This window comes from Gopherus evgoodei, chromosome 3, assembly GCF_007399415.2.
Source record: "Gopherus evgoodei ecotype Sinaloan lineage chromosome 3, rGopEvg1_v1.p, whole genome shotgun sequence".
NCBI lineage: Eukaryota > Metazoa > Chordata > Testudines > Testudinidae > Gopherus > Gopherus evgoodei.
This window is the reverse complement of record NC_044324.1, coordinates 130,368,561-130,386,491: the sequence shown is the minus strand read 5'-3', so window position 1 is coordinate 130,386,491 and position 17,931 is coordinate 130,368,561. Positions and strand designations below refer to the sequence as shown.

Sequence of the window (17,931 nt, the reverse complement as noted above, 5' to 3'; positions counted from 1 at the left end):
TGGGGAATCTGTCTATGTAAACTTATGGATCGTATTTGATTTTTTGAACTCCACTTTTGAGTATAACCTTCAGTGTGAATTAAAACTCCCATGAATATGCAACAGAGCCATCAACAAATTGAACAGTCTTACCCTAATTGTTCCATTGGGATGTCAGGCTCAGCCATTAACTTCTAATGACCCTTTATCAGAAGGGAAAGTCGAAAATCCTCAGGTGGGAAGAGAAACAGGAAGAGGTGTCAGACCCTACTTTTAAGAAAGGATAGGCTTTCTTGCAAGAGAAGGCCAGACCATTGCCAGAACCAGAGAATTAGAGCAGGAGGAATGGAGGGCCAGACACACGTGCCCCCCACCCAAAGGATACTGACCGGACTCCAAAGAGGAAAGAGGACCCTTGAGGGAAAGAATTGCCTGCATAGGTTCTTTGTTTTTCCATAGGTCTCCAAATCTCTTGTGCTTTCTAGGAAGAGAGGAGGGGGCAAAACAGGAGGGAGAGCGCATTTAAGATGTTCCTTTGCAAAACCTGTGTGTTCCTTACATTATCTGCCACGTACCCCCGAAGGGTTAAATGATACACCAGAGTGCCCATGAGGCTGGAGCTCTGGAGAGAGCATATATAAACTTCTGTGGAAACTTGGGGAGGCTCACAATTGGTCTTCAGACCCTTAGGGCAGCTAGAATGCAGGGTCCCACCATTTCACAGAGGGCTGCCAAACAGAGACTGTCCCCGGAGAGCGTACCTGAGAGGCCAGAACTAGAGACTATGTCTGGATGCTGCTCAGATCCAATGGCCTTAGGAACATGTGGAGTGGAAACATTGGGTTCCATACAACAGACTGGTGACTGTCCACTAGGGATACTGAGCCAGGGCTATAGGAGCAATATTAAGCATTTTTAGAATGTGTATTATGTTCTAAATCCCTAATAATGAATTTGACAAAACAGACACAAAACACAACTTGCTTTTTAGCAATGTGCATGTGTGAGAAAATCAGAGTGAGCAACAATACAAACAAATGGTGTCTGCATGTTATGGGCTATTTCAACCAACTTCTTCAAATTTCAAATTCCTTACATACAATCTGGGTATCCTTCCCCCCCTCCCAACTTATATCATTAGATTCACTTCTTATATCTTGAATTAACTTAGACTGCAAATAGAGCTGGACAGAGGACAGAAATTCCATTTGGCAAAGCATTTTGAGATTTCAAAATAAGAACGAAACCAAAAAAATTTCAAAATTCTCTGCAACAGAAAATGTTTTAAATTTGTTTCAGCTTGATCAAAATATTATTGATTGAGTTTTTTCATTTTATAACACGTTTAAAAATTCAAAACGAAGTAATTTCAAAACAAGAAACCCTGTTTCATTCTAAAAAATGTCTACATGGGATGTTTTGATGTTGCAGGAAACATTTTTCCTGACATTTCTTCATTTCTCCAAAATGAAGTTGCTGTGAAATCCAAACTATTTCATAAAGTATTTCAATTTCAACAGAACTGCACTTTCCAATAGGAAATGGTTCATACTGTCAAAATTGATGTTATTTTCAGAAATTCTGAATATCATCAGTTTTGCTTGGTATAACTATAATGTAGCAGTAAGTGAGCTCACTCAGTCTTTTATTGGTGTGAATTATATGAACATATTTAACCTGTAAAGCATTTTGAGGTCCTTCAATATGAAAGCCATTATACAGAAATAAAAGTTATTAATCTTCTGCTTGTACATAGTAATATGACTTTTTAATCCATATTTTGATTTCTACATACCCACAAGTATTTTAGATCTAGACAGACTTTCTCCTGCAAAGTTACAAATTAGCAGCAAGATGTAAAAATATAACTGAAATCAACCCATGTGTGGGCAGATATGAGGCTACGGCTACACTACAGAGCTTGCAGCTTGTTCTCTGGTAGCACTGTTAGTACAGATGCTCTAAGCCAACAGGGAGAGCTCTCTGGTCAACTTAATTACTCCAGCTCCCACAAGATGATCTCCCACCAATATAGCGCTGTCCACAACTGTGCTTAGATCGGTGTAACTTACATCGCTCAGGGGAGTGGCTTATTCACAACCCAACATAAATGGTTGTATGTATGTAGCCTGAGTATCTCAAAGCTTATGGTTCTAATACAAGTGTTAAGGGAAGATGATTAGATGTTTCAAAAAGAAAAAAAAAATCACTAAAATTTTTAATACAAGCTAGTAAACTACTAGAATGTATTACAGGAAAATCATCCAGGAGTTTTGCAAACATCATCCTGAAGCTCTCTGACCACCTGTCCTTTGTCTCGGATTATAGATTTAACAGGCAGTGAAACGAGAGAAAATGTACAAAAGAAAATGTTCTCCAAGTACCTTCAAGTCTTTTGCACAGAAATATAAGGAACTTTTAACAAGAATGATTCACATGACAGTTAAGAACACATTTCATCAGAGTCTACAGTATTATTTTCCTCTTCTTATACCTATGCAAACTGTTTCCAAAAGCCAAGATTTTGGATAACTTCCATCTTAATAGCTCACCATACATATCCTGACTTTTGCCATCAAGCTATGTAAAAATGGATTTTATTTATTTATTTTAAGTTAGTATGTTAGTTTTCTACCCAGTACACTACAGTGGTCTAACAGGGATTAAGAATGAAGGACTAACAATTGAGGGGCAGAGAATGAAGAACAATCCCCAAAACGACCACTGACTTAATTGAAGATGTATAGACCTAAACTAGCACCTTCTGGGCCACTCATCAGACTGTGGTGAGGGGATTCAGCCACTGAACCCCTGGATGTTTTAAGCCTATGCGCTGTTTCTATCATGGGGCCTCTCAGCACACTCAGGATGCAGATCTTCTATCTAGCACCCCTCTCCTGATAGCTGCTACCACACAGCCCAACCCCTGGAATGAGTGCTGATCCCTCAGTCTCCCCCATAACTTAAACACAACCTCTCCCAGAACTCCAGTCATGTGGGTATTCTGGGCCTACAGTTTACCTCTTCAAGGAGCATGCGAACAGCTTTAATGTAACACACAATCCGATTTCGTACAGCATTCTAAAACCAGAGTCCTTTTCTTAATAGTATGAAAAATACACATATCTATACAAAAACAAACACTACAGACCAGGGGTCCCCAATGCAGTGTCCACATCTAAATGCGCCTGCATCCTGGCCAGCGGCGGAGCATCTGCCGAAACGCTGCCGAATTTCTCAGGCGTTTCAGCAGCGATGCCTCTCAATGACGCCACTTGCCACCAACAAGAGACGTCATTGAGAGGTGTTGCCGCCAAAACACCGCAGAAATTCGGCAGCATTTTGGCGAATGCTCCACCGCCGCCATCGTCCTTCGTCTGGCACCCATCAGATGAAAAGGTTGGGGACCACTGCTACACACATTTCTCTGCTTCAGTTCCCTCACCACTTTCTGAGCATTCTTTGTGCTGGGGTCAGGGCCCTCTTGAGCTACCTAGGCCCCTTCTGCTGCAGCATGTGTGTTCTCTTCCTCAAATATGGAGTCTTCTCTCCTCGGTTAGCCTTCCTCTGACCTTGGCTGACCATCCCCTTTCTCTCTCCTGCCCAAACTTCTTGTATGGTTCCCTCAGGGCTGGTCTACACTAGTAAGGTCAACATAAGGCAGCTTATCTCAACATAATTTATGTCAGTGTCTAAACTACAGCCTTCTCCCGACCAATGTAAGTGCCCTAGTACACAAACATAACTCCACCTCCATGAGAGGCTTAAGGCTTATGGCTGCATAATTAGGGCAATGCAGTGTATATTGGCTAGCTTGTCAATTTCACAGAAGCAGCATGAAATTACCAAGAAAGCCAGAGCCCAGCTGTCCCCTGCTCTCCTGGAGAACTGGGTGGCTGGACCCTGCTCCCTGCTAGGAACCAGGGTAAAAAGCCTGAGCAGCCTTCCCCACCCGCTCCCTACCAGGAGCCGGATCACCTTGTCAATTTCATGGGTCAGTGAACAGGGGGACAAAAAGTCCTGGGTGGCTTCTGCTGCTCTCAGTGTGGAACAGGGGAAGGGACTGTGGGGGGAGGGGCAGCCAGCCAGCCAGCCGGGATACCTGGAGCCTCTGGGGCAGCCAGGCTTCTGCCAGCAGAGCCGAGACACTGGGCTCTCAGCTTCCCACACTGCCCCTCTTAGGTCAGTTGAAGTGTTCCTGGTGAGGACATACACCACTGACTCAAGGAGGATAGTGTGGACATGCACCACCACAGTACTTACTGCAGTGGCTGTAAGTCAACCTATATTAGGTCGACTTAGGTTTGTAGTGCAGACATACCCACAGGGTATGTCTACACAGACAAGTTTCTGCACCACAAAGTTATACTATTTTTATTAAAATGCTGGAATCAAACCGCTGTTGCATGTCCACACTGTGCTCCTTGTGACACTGCAGCACAGCCACATTAGCAGCTCTTGCTACGGCAAAGACAGCAGTACATTGTGGTAACTATCCCACTGTGAAACTGGCTGCAGGGTGCTTTGGGAATGGTTTGCAATGCCTCATGGAGCAGGCACAGTGTCACATGGCACAGGTTTCCCAACCCCATTGTTCCATGGCCATCCTACAATATTGCCAGCTGCTTTTCAATGGGAGACGGAGGGAAGGAATAATGTGTGACAGGGAGTGTGTGTGTATGGAATGAGGAGAGACAGTGTTTTGGGAGACAGAGTGTGGCAGCATGTTGTGTTGTAAGTTCAGACAGCAGCAGGAAGCAACCAGTTCTGAGGTGGGGGAAACCCTGACATTAGCCCCCGACTCCCTCCCTGGGCTCTCTGCACAGCGCACTTGCTTGCACACACACGCACACACGCACCCCTACCTCAGTGTTCAACAGCTCAAACATTCCACATTAGTGGTTTGCTTTATGTCCCAGAGCAGATCAGCACAACATGCAAAGGCCCTCAGAAACAGCACTTTGAAAGGGAAGGGGTGCATGTCTCCAGGGCAGCTGAGTTCAAAACAATGAGCAAAGCAGTCACTTGAGGCATTATGGGACAGCTCTGGAGGCCAATTACAGGGCAGAAAGCAATCAAGTGTCTACACTGGGAATAGAGCTCTGGAGCCTCTGCACAAAAACCTTTACACCTCTCGTCAAGGTGTTTTTTTTCCCCGCGCTGCAACTGAGGCGTTTCTGTGCATAAAGTGGCTTGGCAGTGTGTATGCACTCAAACTGCAGATGTAAAAAGCTGCCTTACTGTGCAGAAACTTGCTAGTGTAGACAAGCCCTCAGTCTTCCCACTCTGCGATTTTTAAAGGCTAACCTCAATAACTTGGCTTCTTTGTCCTGCATTTTGGGATTTTTACATCCTCCAAATGAAGAATGTTGGAGAAAACTGGCCTCCCCTAGGATGCAGTTACTTTTTGTTCTCCCCAAGTAAGACCTGCTCACATGCTGACAGACCTTAACAACAAGTCCTTCGCTTGTCTAGGAAGGGTTTGCTTAAAGACTGGTCAGCAATGGTGGATACACAGATCTAGAGGCATTCCATGATACAGCAATCATCATAGTAACAGCAATCATCATAGTAACAGCTTCTTAATATCAACTAGAATTCACAGATTGTACAGATTACCCAAATCATCAGAGCAACCTTTAAAATTCTGGTGTTACAAAACAGTATGCACTAATCTAAGGTGAACAGCAAGAGTGTAGTTAAAGTTATGTTGTAGAACAATAATTTCACAGTAAAACCAGACCATATGGAAGGAAATGAGTTCATCTGTTTCAACCATCTGTTAGAGCTCAGAAGACTGATATCACCAAGAAAACTGTTAGTTCCTCCAGGAGAGATGGCAATGATTGTTTATGGTCTTAGGGCTTGTCTACATTTACATTTTATAGCACTCTAACTTGCTGGCTAAGGGGGTTGAGTTTGAGCACTTTAAAGCACTAGTGTAGACAGGCTCTGAGCATTCAGAGCTAATTCCCTCGTGGACATGGATTACCAGGAGCACTGAGACAGCTGTCCTAGCACTCGCGCGCGACCACACTCGCACTTCAAAGCGCTGCCGCGGGAGCGTTCCCACAGCTACACTTTGAAGTTTCCAGCGTAGACATACCCTTAGAGTTACTTTGAACTGAGACATGAAATTCACGAATGTCATGAAATTCCTACAGTCAGTGCTGGCCTTCCTTTTGGCACTCAGTTCTTGAGTGGAGTGGAAGAACTCCTGAGCCTTAAAGCTGAGCCAAAGAATTTGTAAGCAGCTTTTCTGTCACTTGTTACTGAGTTTCGTTAGTTCTGATTTTACACACAGACTCAACTCTCTCGTTGCAAGTCATATCCCAAGGTAGTAGATGGCCTGGGCCATGGATAAGATTTTGGAATTTTGTAGAAAAACATCTTAAACTTTTAGAGGGAAGGGTAATGAAAAGGCTTTGGCCCTCTCAAGGAATTTTTGTTGCATTCAATTAAGAGTAACATAACCAGGTGCTAGAGGTAATGATAAATTTACAAATGCAAATACTACTACATATACAGATAACCTGAAAAGAATTTTCAATAGGCCAAGTAATAGAGGAGCCTTTAAAACTGACAACCTGAACTTTGCCTAGGAAGTGTATATGTTAACAGTTCATCTATGTCTCTCTCCCCTTAATTTATTTTATTCATTTGGAATTATACAATGGTGGAGTTTATTATAGTCTCTAAACATCTTGTACAGTTCCTAGATAGAGGAGGTAAGAGAAAAGAGCAGAAATAAAAGAGAAGAGGAGCTTTAACAGACCCCCAAATTAAAAAAATATAAATTATATTTGTTTTCCTAGCACCTTTCAGACAAAGATCTCAAAGCACTTCATAAACATTCATCTTCAGAATGCCCATGAGAAGCAGATAGGAATCCATCTAGATGGGCACTTGTATATTTTATAAAATGTTAGTGATTTTTTTTAAAGTGGGTAAACAAAGTCAAACAGGTTGAAACCCCAATTCAGCAAAGCCTTAGTACGTTAGAAGCCCAACTGGAAAGCGAACCTTTGAATCCTGAAACCTGTCACAGCAGTTCTCACTACTTAAAATACGTATGCTACCAATCACACCGGTATTATTTTGAAAATGTTTGTGAGCATTAAAAGCTTTTGCCGCCAAGTTTCATGTAGAACACACATTAGCAAGTCAAAAATAAGCAAATTCCCATCAAGAGCAGAGTATATAACCTTTACATTCTATGTATGTTTTTCTTAATCAAGATCTCCACATTCATAGGAATGTTTAAAAATAATTAGTGCCTCATTTACACTAGATTACTACAAAACCTAAATTTCTGTGTAAAGAAGCAATTTTAAAATTGTGGTCACACTACAAAAGAAAGATTACTTAAACAACATTGTATATGCATCATATAAAGAGCAGTTAATATACAACTAAATTGAAATAAAAATTAAAGTTAGTGTTTACTTCTATTTAAAATTGAATTTATAAATATTAAAGCAATAAATTCTCAAAATGTGTTGTCTTGTTTTTAGAAAAAAAATCACAGAATTCAGATGTGGTTCTAAGACAAACAACAGAAATAGAACGCAGAGGAACAGGATTTTAAACTCAAGAGAATTAGTAAGTAGGGTCCAACGGCAAGAAAATCTAAGGAAAAAGGAAGTTCAGGAGCGCTAGCAGTTTCTCAAAGACAATATTTAAGGTACAACAGCAAACTATCCCAATATGAAGGAAAGATAGGAAAAATAGCAAGAGGCCAAAATGGCTCCATCAGGAGCAATTTAATGACTTGAAAATCAAAAAGAAATCCTACAAAAGTGGAAACAAGGACAAATTGCTAAGGAGGGCTATAAAAAGAACAGCAGGAGACATAAAAGGGTAAGAAGAGGTTCTATAAATACATTAGGAATAAGAGAAAGACAAAGGAAAGTATAAGTCCACTATCTGGCAGGGAACGGGAGCTAATAGTTAAAGGCAATTAATTAAGGCTGAAGTGTTTAATGCCTATTTTGCTTGAGTCCTCACTAAAAAAAGTTAATTGTGACCAGATGCTTAACCCAGTTCATATTAACATGGGAAAAGGAACAAGCCAAAACAGAGAAAACAGGTTAAAAAATTTTTAATTAAATTAGATATATTCAAGGCAGCAGAATCTGACAAAATTCATCCTAGGGTACTTAAGTGAACTACTTGATGCAATCTCAGCACCTTTTAGCCATTATCTTCAAGAACTAAAGGAGTACAGGTGAAATCCCAGAGAACTGGAGAAAGGAGAACCTATCTTTAAAAAGGGAAATAAAGAGGATCTGAGGAATTAAAGATCAGTCAGTCTCCTGATACCTGGAAAGCTCCAGGAACAAAATTATTAAACAATCAATTTGTAAGCCCCTAGAGCAATAGTGGGCAACCTGTGGCCCATCAGGGTAATCTGCTAGCGGGCCACAAGACCATGTTTACATTGACTGTCTGCAGACACAGCCGCCAGCAGCTCCCAGCGGCTGCAGCTCACCGTTCCCGGCCAATGGGAGCTGCAGGAATTAGCATGGACCACAGGGACATGCTGGAACAGCGAACTGTGGCCACTGGGAGCTGCAGGCGGCCGTTCCTGCAGATGGTCAATGTAAACACTGTCTCGTGGCCTGCCAGCGGATTACCTGATGGGCTGCAGGTTGCCCACCACTGACCTAGAGGATAATAAGCAATAGCCAACATGGATTTGTCAAGAATAAATCAGGCCAAACCAACCTAGTTTCCTTCTTTGGCCTGGTTATTGACCTAGTGTATGGGGAGCAGCAGTAGATGGGATTCATCTTGATTTCAGTAAAGCTTTTGACGCAGTCCTTTATGACACTCTCATAAGCAAATAAGTGAAATATAGTCTAGATGAACTTACTATAAACCAGGTGCACAAAAAGTCATCAGCTTAATCTGCAGCAAGGGAGATTGAAGTTAGATATTAGGAAAAAAATTCTAACTAAGGAAATACAATTGGTTAATATAATTAAGTTCTGGAACAGGTTTCCAAGGGAGCTTGTGGAATCCCCCTCATTGGAGGTTTTTAAGAACAGGCTGGACAAACACCTATCAGATAGGTTTAGGTATGCTTCGTCTTGCCTCAGCACAAGAGGATGGACTAGATGACCCTTCAAAGTCCCTTCCAACCCTACATTTCTCTGATTCTATCGTAAGACCCCCATTTGGTATCAAGCAGGAATTGTAGTAGTTTGGTTGCCCATAAATTTCTAAACAAAGTGTGCAGCATACGTTAACTATGTCTGTTAAAACATCTCAATATGAAGAATTTGACTTTTGTATCTCAGGGATTACATTAGTTATTGTGGAATCTGAGTGTGGATAGTTTGGTATAAAAACTGTTAGCAGTTTGCAAGACTACAGAAGATGTGACATAATATGCTGGGATTCTTATTTTTATAAAATATCAGTCTCGTGACTTTAAAAGCAGCAAAGAGTCCTGTGGCACCTTATAGACTAACAGACGTTTTGGAGCATGAGCTTTCATGGGTGAATACCCACTTTGTCAGATGCCTGTAGTGGAAATTTCCAGGGGCAGGTATATATATGCAGGCAAGCTAGAGATAATGAGGTAGTTCAATCAGGGAGGATGAGGCCCTGTTCTAGCAGTTGAGGTGTGAAAACCAAGGGAGGAGAAACTGGTTTTGAAACTTCCATACAAACGGACTTCACTAAAATAAGACAGGAGATCTACATTAATCACTTCACCTCTCCTCAAAGGAAAAAGGACGGTAAGCTGTCTAAACTCCTACCTACCTCATGGGGCCACAACCGTGGTACCCCCAACCCACCCAGCAATATCGTCAATCTATCCAACTATACACTCAGCCCAGAAGAAAAGTCTGTCCTATCTCGGGGACTCTCTTTCTGCCCTGCCACTCCCACCAACATGATACAGTTCTGCGACGATCTGGAAGCCTACTTCCGCCGTCTCCGACTCAAAGAATACTTTCAGGACAACACTGAACAGCACACTGATACACAGGTACCCTCCCACCAACAGCACAAAGAAGAACTCCACATGGACTCTTCCTGAGGGTCGAAATGACAGTCTGGACCTATACATTGAATGCTTCCGCCGACGTGCACAGGCAGAAATTGTGGAAAAACAACATCGCTTGCCTCATAACCTAAGTTGTGCAAAACGCAATGCCATCCACAGCCTCAGAAACCACCCAGCCATTATCATCAAAAAGGCTGATAAAGGAGGTGCTGTTGTCATCATGAACAGGTCTGACTACCAAAAGGAGGCTGCCAGACAACTCTCCAACATCAAATTCTACAGGCCACTTCCCTCAGATCCCACTGCGGAATACACTAAGAAACTGCAACATCTACTCAGGACACTCCCTACACTAACACCAGAACAAATCAACATACCCTCAGAGCCCCGACCAGGGTTATTCTATCTACTACCCAAGATCCACAAACCTGGAAATCCTGGATGCCCCATCATCTCGGGAATTGGCGCTCTCACTGAAAGACTGTCTGGATATGTGGACTCTCTACTCAGACCCTATGCCACCAGCACTCCCAGCTATCTCCGTAACACCACTGATTTCCTGAGGAAACTACAATGCATTGGTGACCTTCCAGAAAACACCATCCTAGCCACCATGGATGTAGAGGCTCTCTATACGAACATCCCACACACAGATGGAATACAAGCTGTCAGGAACAGTATCCCTGATGATGCTACAGCACAACTGGCTGCTGAGCTCTGTGCCTTTATCCTCACACACAACTATTTCAAATTTGATGACAATATATATCTCCAGATAAGTGGCACAGCTATGGGCACCCGCATTGCCCCACAGTATGCCAATATTTTTATGGCCGACCTGGAACAACGCTTCCTCAGCTCTCATCCACTCACGCCCCTTCTCTACCTACGCTACATTGATGACATCTTCATCATCTGGACCCATGGGAAGGAGTCTCTGGAAAAATTCCATCACGATTTCAACAGCTTCCACCCCACCATCAGCCTCAGCCTGGACCAATCTATACAGGAGGTCCATTTCCTGGACACCATGGTGCAAATAAGTGATGGTCACATTACCACCACCCTATACCGAAAACCTACTGACCGCTATGCCTACCTTCATGCCTCCAGCTTCCATCCCGGGCACATCACACGATCCATTGTCTACAGCCAAGCACTGAAGTACAACCGCATCTGCTCTAACCCCTCAGACAGAGACCCACACCTACAAAATCTCCACCAAGCATTCTCTAAACTACAATACCCGCATGAGGAAATAAGGAAACAGATCAACAGAGCCAGACGTGTACCCAGAAGCTTCCTACTGCAAGACAAACCCAAGAAAGAAACCAACAGGACTCCACTGGCCATCACATACAGTCCCCAGCTAAAACCTCTCCAACGCATCATCAGGGACCTACAACCCATCCTGGACAATGATCCCACACTTTCACAGGCCTTGGGCGGCAGGCCACTCCTCGCCCACAGGCAACCTGCCAACCTGAAACACATTCTCACCAGTAACTGCACACCGCACCATAGTAACTCTAGCTCAGGAAACAATCCATGCAACAAACCTCGATGCCAACTCTGCCCACATATCCACACCAGCAACACCATCACAGGACCTAACCAGATCAGCCACACCATCACCGGTTCATTCACCTGCACGTCCACCAATGTAATATATGCCATCATATGCCAGCAATGCCCCTCTGCTATGTACATCAGACAAACTGGACAGTCACTACGGAAAAGGATAAACTGACACAAATCAGATATTAGGAATGGCAATATACAAAAACCTGTAGGAGAACACTTCAGCCTCCCTGGCCACACTATAGCAGACCTTAAGGTGGCCATCCTGCAGCAAAAAAACTTCAGAACCAGACTTCAAAGAGAAACTGCTAAGCTTCAGTTCATCTGCAAATTTGACACCATCAGCTCAGGATTAAACAAAGACTGTGAATGGCTTGCCAATTACAGAACCAGTTTCTCCTCCCTTGGTTTTCACACCTCAACTGCTAGAACAGGGCTACATCCTCCCTGATTGAACTACCTCATTATCTCTAGCTTGCCTGCATATATATATATACACCTGCCCCTGGAAATTTCCACTACATGCATCTGACGAAGTGGGTATTCACCCACGAAAGCTCATGCTCCAAAACGTCTGTTAGTCTATAAGGTGCCACAGGACTCTTTGCTGCTTTTACAGATCCAGACTAACACAGCTACCCCTCTGTTACAGTCTAGTGACTATCAGTTTTAAGGAAAACACATAGAATGCTAGAAGGTTATAAGCAAAAAGCCAGTCTATCTTTGCAGTCTTGGATTCTACTATTATCCCAAAAAGTATACTGCTAACTTTTAGGGTTGGATCCTCAAGTGACAAACTGGCATTGCTCTACTGTAGTCAATAAAACTACAACTTATACAAGGGATGTCTACACTACCAGTTTTCTTCAAATTTCTTATTGCTGAAGCTCCACCAGTGGTAACAATGTGGATAAGCCATGAGCGTTTTATTCACTGTGTCCTCCAGACCAGCTCTAAGCAGGGCAAGATGAAATGGAGGTTAAAATGCCCCCCCACTGGCTCTCCCACTGGTGCTATTACTGATGGAGCTATGACACTAGGAAATTTAAAGAAGAATGCTAGTGTGAACAGTTAGAATGAATATAGCATAGAAAAAAAGACCTCAAGAATCTATTTCACAAAGAAATGACAACACTAAGAAATTCCTGCACCCAGACACATATGGCCTTTTCCATAACCAACCTGAGAAAAACAAGTGACAGGTCCAGTCTAACTACAGAGTTAGATAGGTTGACATAAGCTGCCTTGATCAAACTATAGAAGAATCTACACTTAAATTTCACTCCCCACCAACGTAACTGCCCAGCTACACTGTCAGAACTCCACCTCCATGAGCAGAGTAGAGCCAATGTCAATGTAGTAGGTCAACGCAATGTCAGTGTAGACACTGCATTGCTTATGTTGACTGTTACTGACTTTCAGTAGCCTTCCCACAATGCCCCACACTGACAGCACAATTGATACAAGTGCTCCAGGTGAGGACGTGCACCGCCAACACAAGGAGCAAGATGTAGACATGCACAAGCTACGTAATTACTGTGGCATCTGTATGCCAATGTAAAGCTGACTTAATATCCTAGTGTAGACAAGCCCACAAAAACAGGTGAGAGCAAGGGAAAGAATTCAAGAGGGAAGACAGAAAGGCCCCTCCCCTTCTCCTAACATCCCCTAGAGAACAGTACCCAAGGAGTTCTAAAGAGAACAATTCTGTGTTTGGGGAACTGCTGGTTGAAATGTTAGCTAATAAAAATTCCATAACAGTTGTAGCAGCTGAAATGAGAGAGGACAGACAGCTCGAGGAAGAAAGCACTGAAGATGAACTTCAGCATCAAGCTTCCTATGTTACTCTCCCAGAGCTAACCCATGAGATGCAGGGTGGAGGATAGAAGTGTGGCTGGATGGAAATGATAAAAAGTTTAACACACTTTTTCAAAATTTGACTGAACAATGCATCACATTTATACACTTAAGATTTACACCGCTGCATACACAGTGGCTATTCACCTGTCATATTTTTTTTAGGGAGTGTATGGGAAAGGAGATCTATGGCTTCTACAACAGTTTATCAACAAGATCATACACCAGAATGGTTGCATCTGTTCAACACATACAAACAATATTTGCATAAAAACAAGTTGCAAATCTAATTAAACTGAAATCTTTCAAGATGGATTTACATTTTAGGGTGATCTGAGTAACAAATAAAAGTGATTTTTTAAAAAATGTGATGAATTTTTACTTAATGTCACTATAATGTTAGGTATTTTCTTTAAAAACTATTTTCCAGTAAGACTATCAAAATTATATGCTCCTTCAAAATAGGTTTTAAATACTTTCACCAGTTATTAATTTTTAAAAGTGCTGATGTATTATTTACTCAGATATACTGTTCCACCACTACTCCTGCAATAGAAATCACAATATTTATATGCTATTATGTGAATAATATTTTCTTCCATCTGTAATTGATGGATTCATGTGTAACTCATGCTACTCTAATAACTTTACAGTCGTGTCTAAGTTTGTCATTTGGCAAGCAGCTGACAGGCCTTCCCTCTTTATGATTCATCTTTGATTCTGCTGATTGGTTCACCATCACCCACTGGTGAATTATAATCAACACAAAATGTTGTTAAATAGTTAAATACCAATAGGTATATTAAGAGTTCTAATAATACTGACAAAAAGCCAGAGAACAGATTTGAGTCATTCTACCCTGCTAGTAGAACACGCTTTTGGGGGAACAGGGGAGAGGTTGTGGGTTCTGATGAGAGAATACTCTTTTCCAGAGTGTGTTGCGTCTAAATGTTGTAGACAGAGGTTTTTTTATATAATATACATAGAATCCAATATATAATGTTATTCTAACCATTGTTTCAGAAATTTAGTAAGAACCCCTTAAATGCACGGGGCATTCAAACAATTTAACCTGCACTGATGCAGATTCTAAAATGGCTGCTGAAACACACATTTCAAGCAGCCTTGATAGAGTATGAGGCAGCGCTAAGACCCTAGCTGATGCCACTGGCATCTTGCCGATTAAAATTAGATTCCATTATCAAGACACTAGATCTATATTTGGACTGCTTTTTAAATAAAGGAAATTACTTGACAGCTTTTCAAAATGATAAATACGGCCTTATCTATACTGACTAAGTTATAAAACAGCAAATTATTTTTCTTCACTTTCCTTTGGAAAAACTCTACAAGTTTAATCTTCAGCTCTAATGTAGCAGACTGCCTAAAGAAGGACTTTATTTTAAATGCTCTGCAGTGACACTTTTAAAGTTAATATTTGTCCAAGAAGTAAAACTGTATTTGTGATTACAAGCTAGTCTCCAGCCACTTCAAGGAAGCCTCTTGATGATTTTGAGAGGAACACCTCCATATACCAGCCTGCAGGACTAAAAGGAAAGGAGATGAAATTCCATTCCTCCATAAAACTGAACTTCTAGCAAACATTAATTAGAGAGAGAGGTCTTGATATAAGCTCATTTGTTGAGATACCAGAATTTTAAGTGTGGTAGAGGGTACCATTATATATAAAAAGCTGATAGCAATGTATTTGATGATAATCCCTATAAACAGATACAAGGATAGCGGTTATCTAGTTGTAAGAAATTGTTAAATTATTTGGAAGGGCAATAGAGAAGACTGGAGACTTCTGTAACCATAATGCAACCAATCTCAGTTTACCCTTGCTTCTAGTATACAGCAGGTAGAGTACTTGAACCTAATCTACAATTAATTTTCTTGTAATGAATATCAGGTACAAACTAGCAATTTCCAAAAGCCAACTTCAACACACATTTTGCCATTTATAATTGGAAGTGTTTAGCCTGAGGGCTTGACTAGGAGGTTACCTGTGAATTTGAGTGGATTAAAAAAATTGACTGAAAAAAAATTTAATGGGTTTTATTTAAATTAAATATTTTATTTAAAAAATAAACCTATTAAAACTAATTTTTAAATTAGGACAATCTATATTAAGACCTAGTTTATAAACAATTAAAAACAATTCAATATTACTTTTTAATCAGTACATGTTTCCTGCCAAATTTTAAATACAGTTCACGCACTGAATTAGTGGAAGTCCCTGGCTAAGTACCTGGAGACAGTGTTTGCTGAAATGCTAAACTAGCCTTTGACAGCAGCAAGCTCCTTCTGCAGGTGCACAGAGACTATTTTCTTCATTTCAATCTACTGAACTAGTTCATTTCAAAGACTAGTTCATTCAAAATTGAGAAATCAATTGGGAGTTGAAAAAGCAGGAAGGCTTGTTTTCCTCTCGAAGCTATGAATAAAAATGAGGTGTGAGAGGAGGAGATCTGGCTAATTCTGAAGGACACAGTGAACAGAAACAATCAGTTCAATTCATGAACTACAGAAAATACGTCATTTATTTAATAAATCAGTTACTCTTATATGAAAACGCATGTTTTGATACTCTACAGGTTAGCAATAGGCACACTCCAAGCCTGGAACCCACCAAGCTTCAACCTGGAATATACAGCCACTAGTCCCCTGCACACTCTCAGCATTCACAGATTTGCTCCTTCCAGAGAAACAGTATACCCGAGCTCACCAGGTCTACCATAGATCACCGCCTGCTTAACATATAGAATTTAAGTATGTTTATAGTGAAATCTAGTCTCGGTTTATTTAACAAGGAACAGAGAGTCAAGTAAAAGCATAGCAAACAAATGGTAACGTAAAATAAAATCTAACATGCTTTCTAGAGTTTAGACTTAATTAACAAGATACTATCCTGTCTAACCAAGTACTACTCATGCAAATCCCTGAAGCATTTTACAGCGACTTTGGCGGTGAACCTTTTTTCATGAGACAAACATGCTGTCTGTGTCTTCGCAGTGAAAGAGCCAGTGTGTTGCTTGTCATCCCAAGATATACAAAAACAATCCTTTGTCTTCATTCATAAACAGGGATGGACACACACACACACACACACACACCCCCCTCCCCATTGTTTGTTTCATCCTGTAGATGTCCTTTCTTCCAGATTTCGCAATCTCTTATTTTGCCCACGGCTCATGCAAATAGGCATACACTGTGAGGCAAATGATACGCAAAATGACAAGACAGAGATAGGCATCTGTTATCTTGGAAATATTCCTTTCAGGTAGGGAGTATGTCACCTCCTGGAGATCTGCCCTACTGCCAAGACCTTAAGAACACAATTTTCAGTATAGATAATTATCCTTCCATATGTCACAATGACTATGATGACCAGTGGGCTATGGGCTCTCAGTAGAGTCCTCACACGACACCCTTCAGAGAAGTATCATGCATATCTCTGATCCAGGCAATTCCTATAAAGCCCTATGCGCTCCTTTGTCAACTGGCACCAAGGGATCCTTGGATCATACCCTCCAGTTGTACCCTCCAGTTGTATACTCTCTGCCTTAATCATTTGGAAAAAAAGAATAAGTAGTTGTGCAAAATTTGTATTAAATAAATTGAAGACAAAGAAGTGAGAGATAAAACTTCAAAAAGGTCACACATACAGATCTAGGACTATATTGAATGGAACTAAATACTGTGCACTACTCCTAGTATTTGCTTAATAGCTAAAAACTAAATAAATACAAATTTTATTTTATTTTTTTTAACTATTCAATATCAAGTCATCCAGCTTACACTAGTCAAGTAACAAAGCCTCATTTCAGATAGTGTACTCAAATGTTGTTACTTTATTATATCACTACTTGGCAAAAGCCAACAGGTTTAAACTAGTATTTCATTTTACTATGAAGGCCTGCTTTTGTAGCCATAGCAATTGAGAATTCAGTAGGTCTTGTATATGCTAACAAAAGCTAATAGAAAATATTAGCAATTTTTAACCACTGCATCTGGAAGAGCCTACTGCTATACCTGTGCGACCCTTTACTTAAATTTTAGGACAAAGCAACTTACTCAGTTTAAGACAGCAGAAAGAACAGATTTGCCTTTTCAAGTGAAAATATCAGAAGGCAGGTGGAACTAAGCTAGTAGACCAATTTCAAAGGTAAATGCTACTTTTCACCCCTTGCAGCCAGTCGTTCTCAAAATATTTCAGGGGTGGCTGGACTTCTTAAAACATCAACTGCTACTTAAGTTAAATACTGAACTCTTTTTCACATAAAGGATTAATTTTTTTTGAAATGACATTTAAAATTTAAGGTAACATATCAGAATAGCAGTCTGTTCATTTCTGAGCAACTGGGACACATCTTCAGTGGTTGAGGGACTGGCATCAAGCCTCAGCACACCTGAACCACACACATATGATGTAAGAATAATATGTCCAAAGAAGAGCAACATCAATGATTAAAGGTCTAGAAAACATGACCTCT

The 17,931-nt window shown here is 41.1% G+C and overlaps 1 protein-coding gene across 1 annotated transcript in view; it reads right to left on the bottom strand.

Moving 5' to 3' along the window:
- Positions 1-17,931, bottom strand: part of SNX9 (sorting nexin 9) — a 98,741-nt gene that overhangs the window by 71,602 nt on the left and 9,208 nt on the right.